The sequence below is a fragment of the Suricata suricatta genome, chromosome 3 (assembly GCF_006229205.1).
Source record: "Suricata suricatta isolate VVHF042 chromosome 3, meerkat_22Aug2017_6uvM2_HiC, whole genome shotgun sequence".
NCBI lineage: Eukaryota > Metazoa > Chordata > Mammalia > Carnivora > Herpestidae > Suricata > Suricata suricatta.
The window spans coordinates 9,234,932-9,249,383 of record NC_043702.1 but is presented as its reverse complement, the minus strand read 5'-3'; the positions used below and the strand labels follow the sequence as shown (position 1 = coordinate 9,249,383).

Below are 14,452 nucleotides of genomic sequence, written 5' to 3'. Positions count from 1 at the left end.
CTTTAATAAATATTAACTGTTATTTTTACATAAGAGATGGCAAGTCCAGCTTTTGGCATCTTGGGCGCCCAGCACACCACACTTTCTTCTAAGTACTGAAATGCCAATTATGATGCTGTCATTTTGTACTCTGACCAACAGCTTCCTACCTCTCCTCTCCACATCCTACTTTCCTCCTCCCTCCCCCTAAGCACTCTCTGCTCCTACAGGTGCGGTCTACACCTCAACTCTTCATCATCAGTAGGCTGATGCCAGTGGCAAGAGGAGCCTTTGCAGGCAGTGAGTGTCTCCACTGGAGGAAACGACTGAATACAGGAGGAGAAATAAATCAAAGACAGCGCTACCTTACTGGAAGCAGCAGGAAGAGCAAAGGAAATGCCCAGAGGCTGTGGTTCTGAAAGTTACCCTCAGGGCAGCAAAACTGCAGGCAGCCAGCTGACCCATCCCTCAGAAGGCAGAAGCTTCCAGAAAGATATGGCAGGAGGAAAGATTGTGATGGAACCAATGGCAGCTAGATGGACATTTTCTGATATTTATAATTTTTTTTCCATTTGAAATTTAAGATTTATTTTTACTGATTTTTCCTGACTTTTAAACACCTCTTTTTTTTTTTTAATGTTGGCAAGAATCCGTGAAATAGACACGGGAACATTGGCCTTGTCATTTTCCTCCACTGTTGCAATAACTGACCAGTGTTGTCATTGTTCTTGAGCAAGGGGATAAGGTGATGCTGTAATCCTATGAGGTTCTTCAAAAGGACGGGCTGAAGGGATGAGAGATTAAAATCATTCAAGGAAACTGGCTAACAGCCATTGCAGTTTGAGGTGAAGAAGCCCAGATGAGAAAGGTGTCTAGGAAAAGAGCGTCACCGTGATCGCTTCCAGGCATCTGGACAGCAGGAGAACAAGGGTCTCATGGTTGGTTGCACATAAGAAGGGGTTTGTGGCAGAGTTTTCTCTTCAGTGGAGTAGAAAACCAAAGACTGCATTTGGAGGAAAAGATCTGAATATCATGTTGGAACAAGACTCCATGAACACTGCTGAGAGCCAACACCCCACAGCGACCTCAACAAAGCTACAAATGACTTAGTCTATGAACAAGTTAGTAGTGTGTCAGCTTTTGAGAAAACCACGTACTTGTAGATAGTGATCGAAGGGGTCAATCCAGGTGTACACGTCTAAGAATGAGGCCCTCTTTTAGGAACACGGGTCTCCCTAACATAAACTCACCCCAAAGAAAAGCAAGTAACAAAAGGAAGAAGAGGGAGAAGCAGCAGGAGACATCTCATGAACGTCTAGGGGATGCAGGGGGGCAAAGAGACGCCATTTCCAGATGGAATGGTCAGCAGGAGCCTCACAGAGATGGCTCTCTCCCAAGCCCTGCTGTGTCACTGCCTCTCCCCTTATAAAGGAACAGCCTCCTTGACCTGAAATGGTCACCTTTGACTACTGGCAGTGCAACTTCAGGAAAGACCCTCCCAAAAGGTAATGGAGGAAGAAGCTCAATGCAGATGGCCAGACCAAATGTAGAAACCTTGCTTATCGGTGGGGAGTGGAGGCTATAGCCAAATTGCTTTCACGTCCTAGGAAAATCCAAGGAGAAGCATTCACCCTAAACACATTTGGGGTGGGGGGGCATCTTGAGCAAAGACAGGGAAGAAGGAAAGCACATGTCCCTCTTCTGGTAGAAGGACTAGGCCAGAAAGCTGAAATGCAGGAAGAACAGCTCCAGAAGACTGAGAAATCAGCAGCCCAAAACAAATCAATCTGCCATTTGTTGTTATATATAAAGTTTTATTGGAACCCAACCACACCCATTTGTTTATGTATCATCTATGGCCGTTTTCACACTACATCAGAAGAGTTACAGTGGAGTATGTTCTACAAAGCCTAAATTACTGCCCTGCCCTTGGCAAACACACATACAAATTGCTGATCCCTGATGCAGATCATGATCTACCTGTTTTTGAAATACTTTAAAACCTCCCCCTAATAGTAAGGTCTCAAAACAAATAGAAGAACTTGGCAGCAGGTCATGTATAAGAAAGTTACCCAGTGTGGGACCTAAGGAATCCCTTTACACCCAGAGAACAATAATAGAAGCCAGTTCCAAACTTTTACTCATTCCATAAAAACGTTAAAAGATTTAGGAGAAAATATGTCTTCACCAACATTTGTCAGTTTTGCGGAACGAGTAGTCAACAGATAAAAAGAAGATGACAGTTCTGATCTTGGGTGAAAAGGAAAAAAAATTAAACAAGTGATATGAACATTTCCATTTAAGAGTGTCCCCTAAAAATACTGCCATACCAGACTGCGCTAACAAACATTATTCTCCAGATAGCACATAGTTTTGATTGGACATGCAGAATGATTGGCGAGGACCCACTTTGTGCAATAGGAAAAAAAGTACATCTTGGAATTTCAGGCAAGTGCAAAGTTGTTCATTTGTTTCTACCTGTACATGGTAGGAGAATGAAAGAGAAATGCACATCAGTGCAGAGGGAGAGAAAGGAGAAACGTTTATCATTCTCAATAGGTGTTTTGCTTAAAATTATAGGCTACGCTAACATAAATAAGAATTTGGAGCATACGTGACATTTCTTGAGAATCTACATTTATATGCCCTCCTCCCTGCCCCATCCCCAAAACACACACAAAGGCTTTTATGAATTCTTAGGAACATCTGATAAACTCTCAATTATTGAAGCAAACCATGGGAAGGAGGTTTACGGAATTACTGACACTGGAGTTAATTTATACTGACATTGGAATTAATTTATTCTGACTTACACATAATAAAATTAATCATTCCAATTTTAATTAATGCCCTCTTTAAGACTCCTCTACTAAACAGAAACTACATGGTGGAGGGGTGGAGGTGGCATAAAATTAATTAGTAACTTTGAAGGCCTATTTAAGTTTTTGCTTTCATGTTAAAAATGATGATATTAAATTTTAATCTGGAGAGCCCCTTTCTCTTTGTTTAATGTGGTTTGTCTTACTCTTTAAAACATTCCATTTCCTTGTTGGTCAAGAATACAAAACTATCTTGGAGGTAAAATAAATCCCTCAATTACCAGGAATGGAATCTGAAAGGCTGCCTCTAATCATCCAATAAAGATTTTTATTTTACAGGGGAAACATGACTCAGTAGGATAAGGACTTCATTCAAGCATTAATTGCTTTCAAAATCATCCAGCTTGATATCGTATTGACTGTTTAAAATGCCAAACCACATCATTGCTCGGTTGATCTTGGAAAGCTTCAAAAACCACAAACTAGAGCCCAAAGATAAAAGGTCAGTGAATTGGTTACTTCCAGAATGAGATAACTTTTGAAAGAAAACAGGCTATAAAATTCTGTTTGCCACATTCTCTCTACTTGATCCAAGTGGTTCTGGATATGAATTTGGGAGAGGAGGCACATCACAGATGAGTAACACAGGAGCTTTTCTGGGACGGCGTGAATGCCGGCTCCACTTCCTGCATGTATGCACAGGTCTATAGCCTGGCAGGGACAGGAGAAGAGAGGCATTGCCCAAAGTCTCAGACAGCATCACCAGTGGGTCATGAACTTGTGCTAGTCTGACTGGCATCATAATCCTGGCTCTCCTACTGAACATCTTGGCCTTGGCCAACTTCTTCCCTAAACCTGTTTCTTCGCTGTAAAACAGCTATCACCTCAGTACTGACCTCAGGAAGATTATAATAATTAGTGGAGACAGGGCATCCAAAGGGCTTGGCCCACAGAAAAATGTTCTGTAAATATTAGTTTCTATGTTTGCTTTATTATTCCTACTAATTATTGTTATTATTATTTAAAATATTTCATTTGATTTGAAAGGAATTCATCCCACACCACACCCAGTCGCTGCCGTCACCAAGAACTCTTAGGTACTACTTTATTTTCGCTGTTGAATAACCAGCAGGACAGAAAAACTATTCACAAATGTTCCCTTACTGTAGAGCAGTGGTTCTCAAACTTAAGACTCAGAATCACTTCTGGAAATCCTGAACCTCAGGAACGGAATCTGATAAAGCATGGATTGCTTATGAAAGCATGGATTGCTGGGCCCCACTTCCAGGGTTTCAGATTCAGCACATCAGTGGGAGGGGTCAATACCTTGCCCTTCTACCAAGTTTCTAAGAAGTGATTGGCGCTGAAGACCTGGGGATCACCAACTAGAGAACCACTGCTCTAGAAGTTTATTCTTTAGTTAGGACTCTTTGATTTAGAGGGAAAAGAGAGGGAGACTCATAAATTGCTGGAGGAAACGAGAGAAAAAGGGGGACTAATTTGCACCATACCCTTAACAGCTACAACAAGAAGACAAGCATAATCCCATCTGTCAACCAATGAGAGTACCATGGCAGCTTTAATGTCGGCCACACGGAGGGTTCAAAGTCAGCCACAGAAGGGGTTCTGTTGGACTCCTAGAACCCAACTGAGAAACAGGAGAGGAAGAGGACAAGGAACAAATTCAAAACAAGCCTTGCGAATGATTATCTCATAAGCTCTGTTTGCAAATATACTCAGAGAAGTCACATTGATCAGTTGCAATGAAATTTAAGTTGCTTAATCTTTCAAAGAATAATTTCGAGAAGTGGAAACTTCATTTGAACTAGATGGCTTAAGTCATTTATAGTTTAGTTCTGGACTACTTTAAACAACATGTGCTTTTTGTAGCATTCATTTACAATACTTCATGTTTAAACCACAACATAAGGGGGGTTACTGGGTGGCTCAGTTGGTTGGGCGTCCAACTTTGGCTCGGGTCATGATCTCAAGGTTTGTGAGTTCAAGCCCCACGTCAGGCTCTGTGCTGAAAGCTCAGAGCCTGGAGCCTGCTTCTGTGTCTCCCTCTCTCCCTCTCCCTCTCTCCCCCCTCTCAAAAATAAATTTAAAGAATTTTTTAAATTTAAACTACACACAAGAGCACAGGTAAGCAGTCATAAGACAGAAAACACAAAAAGTAATAATTGTGTTGTGATCTAACTCAACCTATGTTCCTAGCACTCTTCTACTCCTATTTTCACCTAGACTTAAATGATCTAAAGAGGCAACATTGAAGAATTCAGCCCTGCTGGAAGGTATTCCACCCAGCAATGACCCAAAACCATTCAACCTAAAAATATGTGATAAGGAAGAAAATGCAAGGTAGGTGAAATTTCACATTTTCATTATTACAGATCCAGATACACATGCCAATTTCCCCAGATCACTTCATCCTGGAGACATCCTGAGCATACAAATGAACAGTAAGTAACATCAAAATCTATTCCTGAAGTTTAGTATTTCCAGGAGTGTTTTACAAATAAAGCTAATCCCCAGAGACACCCTGTGAAGAAATGACTTATGGTATTAAAAAGAAAAAAAAAGCATGGAAACCGGTGACTGTGATATCTTTCTCATAGAGCTTGTCAATTTACTAAGAAGTTGTGAAGTACAGACCTGTTTCACTTTGTTCAATTCAGAGGTTCACAAACTACAGGTAACAGAAAATCCCATTTTCATGTTCATGGTACCTCTCCCCCAGAAACAACGTTCTGGTAACATATTACTCTTTTCTTTCATAACTTAAAAGAAGTCATTCGAGGGGCACCTGAGAGGCTCAGTCGACTGAAGGTCTGACTTTGGCTCAGGTCATGATCTCACGGTTCATGGGTTTGAGCCCCGCGTTGGGCTCTGTGCTGACAGCTAGCTCAGAGCCTGGAGCCTGCTTCAGATTCTGTACCTCCCTCTCTCTCTGACCCTTCCCTGCTTATGCTGTCTCTCTGTCCCTCAAAAATAAATTAAAAAAAAAAACATAAAAGAAATCATTGGAAAGGCATGTAAGTGGCTCAGTCAACTGATTGACTTTTGATTTCAGATCAGGTCATGATTTCATGGTTCTTCGGAATGAGCCCTGCATTAAGCTCTATGCTGATAGTGCAGAGCCTGCTTGGGGTTCTCTCTGTCCCTCCCCCTCCAGTAATTAAGTAAACCTAAAAAAAAAGTCATTGCCATTATTTCCTTCTCTCCATTTTTTTTTTGAGAGAAAGAGAGAAAGAAAGAACCAATGGGAGTGGGGGGAGGGACGGAAGATTCGAAGCAGGCTCTGTGCTGACAACAGAGAGCCCCATGTGGGGCTCAGACTCACAAACCATGAAATCATGACCTGAGCCAAAGTCAGATGCTTAACCACCTGAGCCACCCAGGCACCCCTTCTCTCCATATTTCCGATGAGAAGTCAGTGATCTTTCACCTCACAGTTCCTTTGTATGTAATGATTGTTTGTCTCTAGATGTTTTTGTGATCATGCTCATTATTTTAGCATTTTAACTACCATTTGCTTACATGTAGTTTTCTTTGGGTTTCTCCTACCTGGGATTCACTAAGTTTCTTGGAACTGTAAAATGATATTTTTCACTCAATTGGGAAAAGTTTTAAACATGATTTACTGAAATTTTTTCTGCCCCTGTCTCTTTCTTCTTTTCTCAGGACTGCCATTACACATGTACCCTGTACTGCTTGATGTGCCCCACAAATTGCTAAGGTTCAGTTAAGCATTCTTAGTCTTTTATTCTTCTGTGTTCTTCAAATGAATTGATATCTACTGATCTGTTTTCAAGTTCACTGACCCTTTCTTCTTCCTTCTTCAATCTGTTGTTAAGTCCATTTAGCAAAATTTGACATTTTAGATCTTTCAATTTGCAGTTCAAGAGTTTCCATTTGGTTCTTTTGTATGGTTTCCATTTTTCTATGAAGATTCTCTATTGTTCGTTCCTTAAAACAAAACCTTTAACTCTTTAAACATATTTGGAGTACCTGCTATAAAGTCTTTTCTTGGGGTGCCTGGGTGGCTCAGTTGGTTAAGCATCCGACTTCCAGCTTCAGCTCAGGTCATGATCTCACAGTTCATGGGTTCAAGCCCTGTGTCAGGCTCTGTGCTGACAGCTCAGAGCCTGGAGCCTGTCTTCAGATTCTGTGTTTCCCTCTCTCTCTGACTCCCCCCTGATCATTCTGTCTCTCTCTCCAAAATAAATAAAACATTAAAAAATTTTTTCAAGTCTTTTCTTACTATTCCAACTTTTGTGTCTCCATGGTGTCTGTTTTTATAGATTCCTACTTCTCTTGGCTATATATTACATTTTCCTGCCACCTTTTTTTTCTTTTACACTGAACATGGTAGATGACATATTTTAGGACTCTGGATTCTGCTGTTGTTCTATGGTAACAGAAATGTTCTTTTGCTTTAAAAATCTGTCAAGGGGGCACCTGAGTGGCTCAGTTGGTTAAGCATCTGACTTCAGCTAAGGTCATGATCTCAGTCTGTGGGTTCGAGCCCTGCATCAGGCTCTGTGCTGATGGCTCAGAGCCTGGAGCTGCTTCCAATTCTATGTCTCCCTCTCTCTCTGCCCCTCCTCTGTTTGTACTCTGTCTCTCTCTCTCTCTCTCTCACTCTCTCAAATATAAACATTTTAAAAAATTAAACATACAATTTTAAAAAGCTGTTAAGTTACTGGGTAATCACCTTGAGAATGTGAAGGCTTGGTTTTCACTCTTTAGAAGGATGGGTCTAGTTCAGATCTTCCCTTAGTCAAGGAAAAATTTTATTTTATACAGAAATAAAGCCTACAAAATACTATTTAGCTAGCCACAGAAAATCTGAGTTTCGGGGCACCTGGTGGTTCAGTTGCTTAAGCATCTGACTTCAGCTCAGGTCATGATCTCACAGTTCATGGGTTCAAGCCCCACGTCAGGCGCTGTACTGATAGGTAGTTCAGATCCTGGAGCCTGTCTTCGGATTCTGTGTCTCCCTCTCTCTCTGACCCTCCCCCACTTGCACTGTCTCTCTCTCTCAAAAATAAATAAAGCATTAAAAAAAAGAAAATCTGAGTTTTGCACAAATAAAACAGGAGGAAACCCATTCTTTATGTGAACACAGGTTTTTAAGGTGCCCAGTTCTCCATTATAATTCTGAAAGACACTCAAACTATATGTGTTCTGAAGAGTTCATGAGCTTATAAGTAGTACAAAATTCACAGCATGCCCATATAAATGGGTACTAATGTTTTAATAACCGGCCTAAACGTGCAAATAAAAACCAGAATATCTTGTAATTTATCTGCTGCATCTAAAATAGAATCTTTTCCTATTTTTTCAGTACTTTCTCCCTAATGGTTATCATTTCTCAAGAGTCAATTATGAGAATACGCTTGCATATCATACAGACCTGAGTGATTCGATCCTTACCACTTTTTGCAAACTCTTAACCTCTATAAGCATCTGTTTCCTTGTGTGTAAAATATCTGTAGCAACAGGCACCTCAGAAGCACAATAGCAGGTAAGTGTTATCGTTCAGTAAATAGTTATTTTAAAAAGCAGACATGCCTGCCTTTAGATCAGGAGGTGGAAAAAAATGTAATCCAACAACAAAAATATAGTTTTCCTGTTCTGCCTAATTAGAGGCCAGCTAAAATCAAAACTCATACCACTTGCTGTGACTCACGTACTCCACATAACAACTACAACTGCAAGCCCACAAGCTAATATAGTTAGTTACAGGTCTGAAAGGACGACTCGTGATTCTGCCCCCAGTCTATCCCACTGTAGCCTGAAATACGCCCATTCTGTTACAAATCCCAGCAGGCTCCACATGCAGCATAACGTTCCATTCAGCTGGCCGGACTAGGTCCCTCAATCTCACCCTTCACATGCTCTCTCCTCCCTAACCTGCTGTCAGTTCATTCTACTGCTCAGCTGTCACTCACACCCCTGCCACCTCCTTACCCCCAGTGGTCACTGACTTAAATTCTATCTCCATCCCCTTTTGTCTGTACCATTTCCAACAGCTCCCTCATTTCTCTGCCTTAATTCCTCTTCTATGTCACTGCCAGAATAATATTCCTAAAACCAATATATCTGAGTCCTTTGTCTCCTGTAAGTTGCCAGGGGCTCCCAATGCCTCCAAGATGGAGGCCATGCTCACAAACAGCCCATATGAGACCCCTCCTCCCAATCAAGCCTCAGTTACATTTTAGCTTTTGCATCCCTTCATCCCAGTCTGTTCCCAAAACTCTAGTCTCACATGATGTGCTCACTCTTGTCTGGACATGCCTGAGTTTCCAGCTCTCCACATGCTTTTACCTATGCCTTCCTAGTTCTCAGCAGCCAATGGCTATCCATCCTTAAATAGCTTATGTCCCCTCCTGTGTGAAGGGCTCCCATCCAGGACAGGGTTCACAACTGCTCCCCTCTGCTGGATTACAGTACCATTCCACTACACTGTCATTACACCCTTCGATGGCTATTACATTCCAAAGACTATGCGCTCCCAGAAGACAAAGACAATGCCCAGCACAGTATCTGGCTGACAAAAGGTGTTCAATAAACATTTACTGAATTAATAAATGAATATCACCTTTACACTCCTGTGGCTAACACTCTACATATGCAGCTTTTGGATATCAAAGCCTAGAAATGAAAACAAGAATGGAACAAAACACTACAAACCCACCCCTCGAGGACAACAACCAAACAAGGAGACTCAATATTAATCGTAATTACAATCACCTTGATCTGCACTCCTCCAATCCCAAGAAAAATGAAAACCTTTTCTTTAAATAAGATCAAGGTCACATCTACGCTGGTCAAAGCCCAATTTAATGCCCAACGTTTCCTAGATCCTGCATTTGAGTTACAATGCTTTCTTTTCATATCCTATAACATAAAAACAAAAATATTAATTTGGTTTTGTCAAGCAAAGATTAATATTGGATACTTTAATCACAAAGCTCACATTTGGCATTGGGTCTTGGCAGAAAGCCCCACGTGTATTTTCTCTGGGACTAAATTACTCATTTCTAATACAAACATAAGAATAAAGCAAGAACCAGCATCGTGTAAACAAAATATGTTACTTTCTAGTTCTCAACAGAAAATTAGTACAACTTCATGTAACCACCGGATCAGTGAGTCTTGGGATTTTTGTTTAAGGTGGAGAAATGAGGGTTTCTCCAAGAGAACCTCATACTCAGTAGCCTTTTCGAAGTCACACTTCTTTTTTCCCAATCAACCTTTTAAGCACCATTTTTTTCCTCCAATACAGTACCAACTATTCCTGATTCTTATCATCATCCAAACAACTGTAACCAAGCTGTGAAACCCAGCACTGGTATCAAGTCTGCCTACAAGGCATCCCCTTACAGCAACAAGTGTGACTTTTTCAGCAACATTTGTAACCTCTTTCCCAAAATTCTGACTCTGCTGACTAGCTCTTTAAGAAAAAAAAAAAAAAAAGATCCAATCCTTCAAAATCCTTTCCTTTTTATTCATTCTAACTTAATCAAAATTATGCAGCCTCTCTTAAGAAGACTGAAGACCGATTATCTTCTCTCCTATTTGATCTGTACTTAATTGCCCAAATAATGCATTCACTACAAATGCAGAATATCTCTTTCCTTCCCTGTAATCGCAGCACACTGTCAAATCAGAAAAAGTAATTCTCCACTCTTTTCAGAGTGAAACTTCATCCTCTTTCCTTCTCAATTTTCTCTTAGTGCCTCACTTCTCAGTCTTTGCTCTCTAAATTCCCATCAGGAGGTTCCTACCAAATTCTCTCCTAACTGTGCTTTGTTTCTGGCAATGTTAGGTATGTCATCTGCCACATCGGCTTGGTGGCTTTGAGGGGATGCCCTACGGACGACACACTTGATTCCAGGGCTGGGTCAGTCACTTTGGTGCTCACAGAAGGAGGGGAACCATCCTGGGGGACTTCAAAACACCATGAGCCTGGATAGAGCTAGAATGTATTATGCTAAGAGAAATAAGTCAATCAAAGAGAGACACACACTGAATGATTTCACTCCTACGTGGATTTAGGAAACAAAACAGATAAAATATGAGAATGGGAGAGGAAGAGAAGAGAGGGAAACAAACCACAGGAGACTCTTAACCATAGAGAGCACACTGGGGGTGAAAGAAGGAAGTGGGGGGATGGGCTATCTGGGTGATGGATATGAAAACGGGCACTTGTTGTGATGAGCCCGGGGTGTTGTAGGCAAGTGACGGATCACTGAATTCTTCTCCTGAAACCAGTATTGGTTGTGTTCACTAACTAAATGTGATCACTAAGTATGTTAACTAAAATTTAAGTTAGAAAACAAAAAGCAAAGAAAACTCTGTGACCAGAAGCCTCAGGTAACATGAACGGAATGTTCCTTGTTTTTCAACTGTCTAAGATCAAAAGCCCACATACAGATCTGTCCTGTAACAAATTTCATCTCTGCCAGTAGCCATGTTTTTCTTTATCCTGGAAAGAGCTGTCCAAACTCATCACGGCATGTGCATCTCCCCCGGACAACATTCTGGAAAGCCTACCTGTGGTTTGAAACTTCGGCATGCCTGAGTCTCTGGCGCCGCTGCTCCTCGGAATTCAGTTTGGAACCTGCGACTTTAGAAAGCTTCTCCCCTGAACCTACACCTTTCTACCCCGGCAAGGCCACGATGAAAATGATGCTTCTCGTGATACCCCCCAGCCTCCTGGTAAATGCCGCAGGAATCTATCTACGCTCATGAACAAGGAAGAAAGGCAGCTTATTTTGTTTTGCCTAATTTCCTCTCAAAATTTTTCACTAACAGTAAGAATCCTGAAGGTCCGGAAATGCTATTCATTTAAATCAGAGTATATTTTTGCAGATCATACAAACATTCGGACAAATCCTTAGCAACTACCTGGAGCATAAACTACAGTGTTCCTTCCCTACCAGGAGAATCAACACTGGAGGTCTGGGAGGAGGGCCATTCTACTCCCTTATCTTTTTTTTTTTTTTAATTATTGAGACAGAGAAACAGAGCATGAGTGAGGGAGGGCCAGAGAGAAAGGGAGACACAGAATCGGAAGGAGGCTCCAGGCTCTGAGCTAGCTGTCAGCACAGAGCCTGATGCGGGGCTCGAACCCACGAACTGTGAGACCATGACCTGAGCTAAAGTCGGACCCTTAACCGAATGAGCCACCCAGGAGCCCCCCAATTCCACTCCTTTAATTAGCTGACAGATAAATAAAAGCTAGATGTTTGTGTGACTTGCCCAGCGTCATGGTGAGACAACCTATAGGAAACTCGGGTGAAAACTCCTTTATTCCTAGACTTGCCCCCAGGCTCACTTGTGCCCAGAGCATTTTTCTTAAGTTTGTTTATTTATTTTGATAGAGAAAGAAAACGGGAGGGGTACAGAAAGAGAGGGAGGGTCAGAGAAAAGACAAGGAGGGTCAGAGAGAAAGAGAGAGAGAGAATCCCAAGCAGCTGCCATGCTGCAGCACAATGCCTGGCCTGGGGCTTGAACTCACAAACTGTGAGATCATGACCTGAGCTGAAACCAAGAGCCAGACGCCCAACTGACTGCACCACCAGACACCCCGTAAGCAGAGAATACGTAAGTCATTCTTCTCACGCAGCCTTCTATATTTTGATTCATAGTGTGCCTGGTTGCTGATTTCCTTCATGTTGCAGACAAACTGTGACAGGGACTTCACCCGCTGACCCTGGACAAAGAAGTTATTCATCCTCTCTTCTATAGGAATACAACCAAAATTTACATAAAACAGCAATCACTGATTCCTGTCCAGGCTTGTTGGGACTTGAAAGAGCTGGAAGAGCTCACCCATGGCAATTCCAAATACAACTCTTTACATTCAAGTGCTAACCAATGATCTCGAAGGTTCACCTTGGCCAGAACACCGGGAGTCAATGCAGCCCATCGGGAGCAAATCGGCTTCCAACTAACTACAAAAGCTCTGGGTCACGAAACAACATGACCACAGGAGCTATGTCAGCCAATACAATCTTCATTCATGTAACATTCAAAACACAAGTCCTCTCAAGGAAACAACTGAACATCATGTAATATCCCTACAGGGTCCTTTTCCAAGTTCCTGAGGTTCACAGCATAGAAACACACACACATAATTGAGGCGTTAAGCTCTACTGCACACATACCCGTCTCACAGTAAACAGGCTGGAAGTCAGTGCCCCTATTCATGTTGTGCTGTGGGCACACACACCCGTTTATTATCCATGGGGCCCGATGCACCGCAAACCTTAGTGGCAATAAATAGTTCTAAAGGAAGACCCATCCGCTGAACAAGTAAAAACAAGAGCGGATTACAGAAAGCACAAAGCTCTGCGCAGCAAGACTCACCAGGCAGAAGGAGCACTTTTAAAACCTGCTCCAAATCCTTCCGCAGAAGCAATATGTTTTGGGCAACTGGGACTGGATAAAACCTCCTATTTATCTGACGGTCGCAAGTGCTTGCTTCTGCACATCCGATCTCCAGCTGGGTCTGTCAGAACAAGCCATCTCCTAAGGGAAGCCCGTTCTCACCATCTTTTCTGACCAGTTTAGCAATTTGCAAGACGCCCAAGGTTCCCCACGACAGAGGGAAGAGGAGAGTGCCCTCGGCATGCGACGTCACCCAAACTGCAGAGGCGAACACACCAACTCAAGGGCAGAAACAGAATCCTCATCACGATTGGAAAACTTCCAAGCTGGTAAAACAGAAACAAAAACAAGCAGAATGGGGGAAAAGCCGGAGAATTTCTACAGTCCGTGTGTAGACGTGACATTCTGAATACGAAGCTGCACAGAGGAAAAGAAATTCAAGAGTGATGATTTTTTTAGAAAGTGCGGCGTATCCTGTAGATTCGCTCCAGTTGCAAACGGAAGAAGAAAGCAAAGTAGCAGTGGTTTAAAGAAGCCAGATGTTTATTTCTCTGTCACATAAATGAAGCCGGGGGTGAGCACCTGGGGGACAGAAGGGCGGCTCCCCGACATCGGGGTCCCAGCCGCCTATCCTTCTGTGCACCATCCTTAGCACAGGGTTCCCCCGAGAGGTCTCAACCTTCCACCTTTACATCCCTGTCCCCACCAGAGAACAGCAAGGAGGGGCGAGCAGCTACCTCCCTTTAAGCCTCCTGCCTACCTCCCACTGGCTATCTGGCCATAAGCAGCTGCAAGGGAACCTGAAAATCGTAACTTACATACTTACCATCAGCATTTGCAATTGTGCAAAGAGCCACATTCCACAGCTCAAGAGACTTCAGGCCCTGCAATCTGTGCAAGTCAAGCAAGTATTTATGAACTGCCCACTTCCGCCAGGCACTGGGCTCTGCCCCGTGTATGCTGGGAATAATGCCCTTGTCCTAGTGTTACAGACAGTTCAGTGACCACCTGCCCCAGTCTGTGAGAAATGACATCTACAGAGGCGCCTGGGTGGCTGAGTCCGTTAAGCATCCAACTTCAGCTCAGGTCATGATCTGGCAGTCGGCAAGTTCCAGCTCCACATCGGGCTCTGTGCCGACAGCTCAGAGCCTGGAGCCTGCTTCAGATTCTGTGTCTCCCTCTCTCTCTGCCTGTCCCTTGCTCATGCTCTGTGTGTCTCCCTCAAAAATAAACACTGAAATTTTTTTTAA

The 14,452-nt window shown here is 42.6% G+C and overlaps 1 protein-coding gene across 5 annotated transcripts in view; it reads right to left on the bottom strand.

Moving 5' to 3' along the window:
• Positions 1-14,452, bottom strand: part of PID1 (phosphotyrosine interaction domain containing 1) — a 251,928-nt gene that overhangs the window by 208,715 nt on the left and 28,761 nt on the right. The window contains exon 1 of one of the 5 annotated variants that reach the window (XM_029933660.1): positions 13,182-13,200. The exons of the other annotated variants lie outside the window; for them this stretch is intronic. The gene's annotated coding sequence lies outside the window, so the exon portion shown is untranslated. Of the gene's footprint in view, positions 1-13,181; positions 13,201-14,452 lie in introns of those variants that run through there. 5 annotated transcript variants of the gene reach the window in all.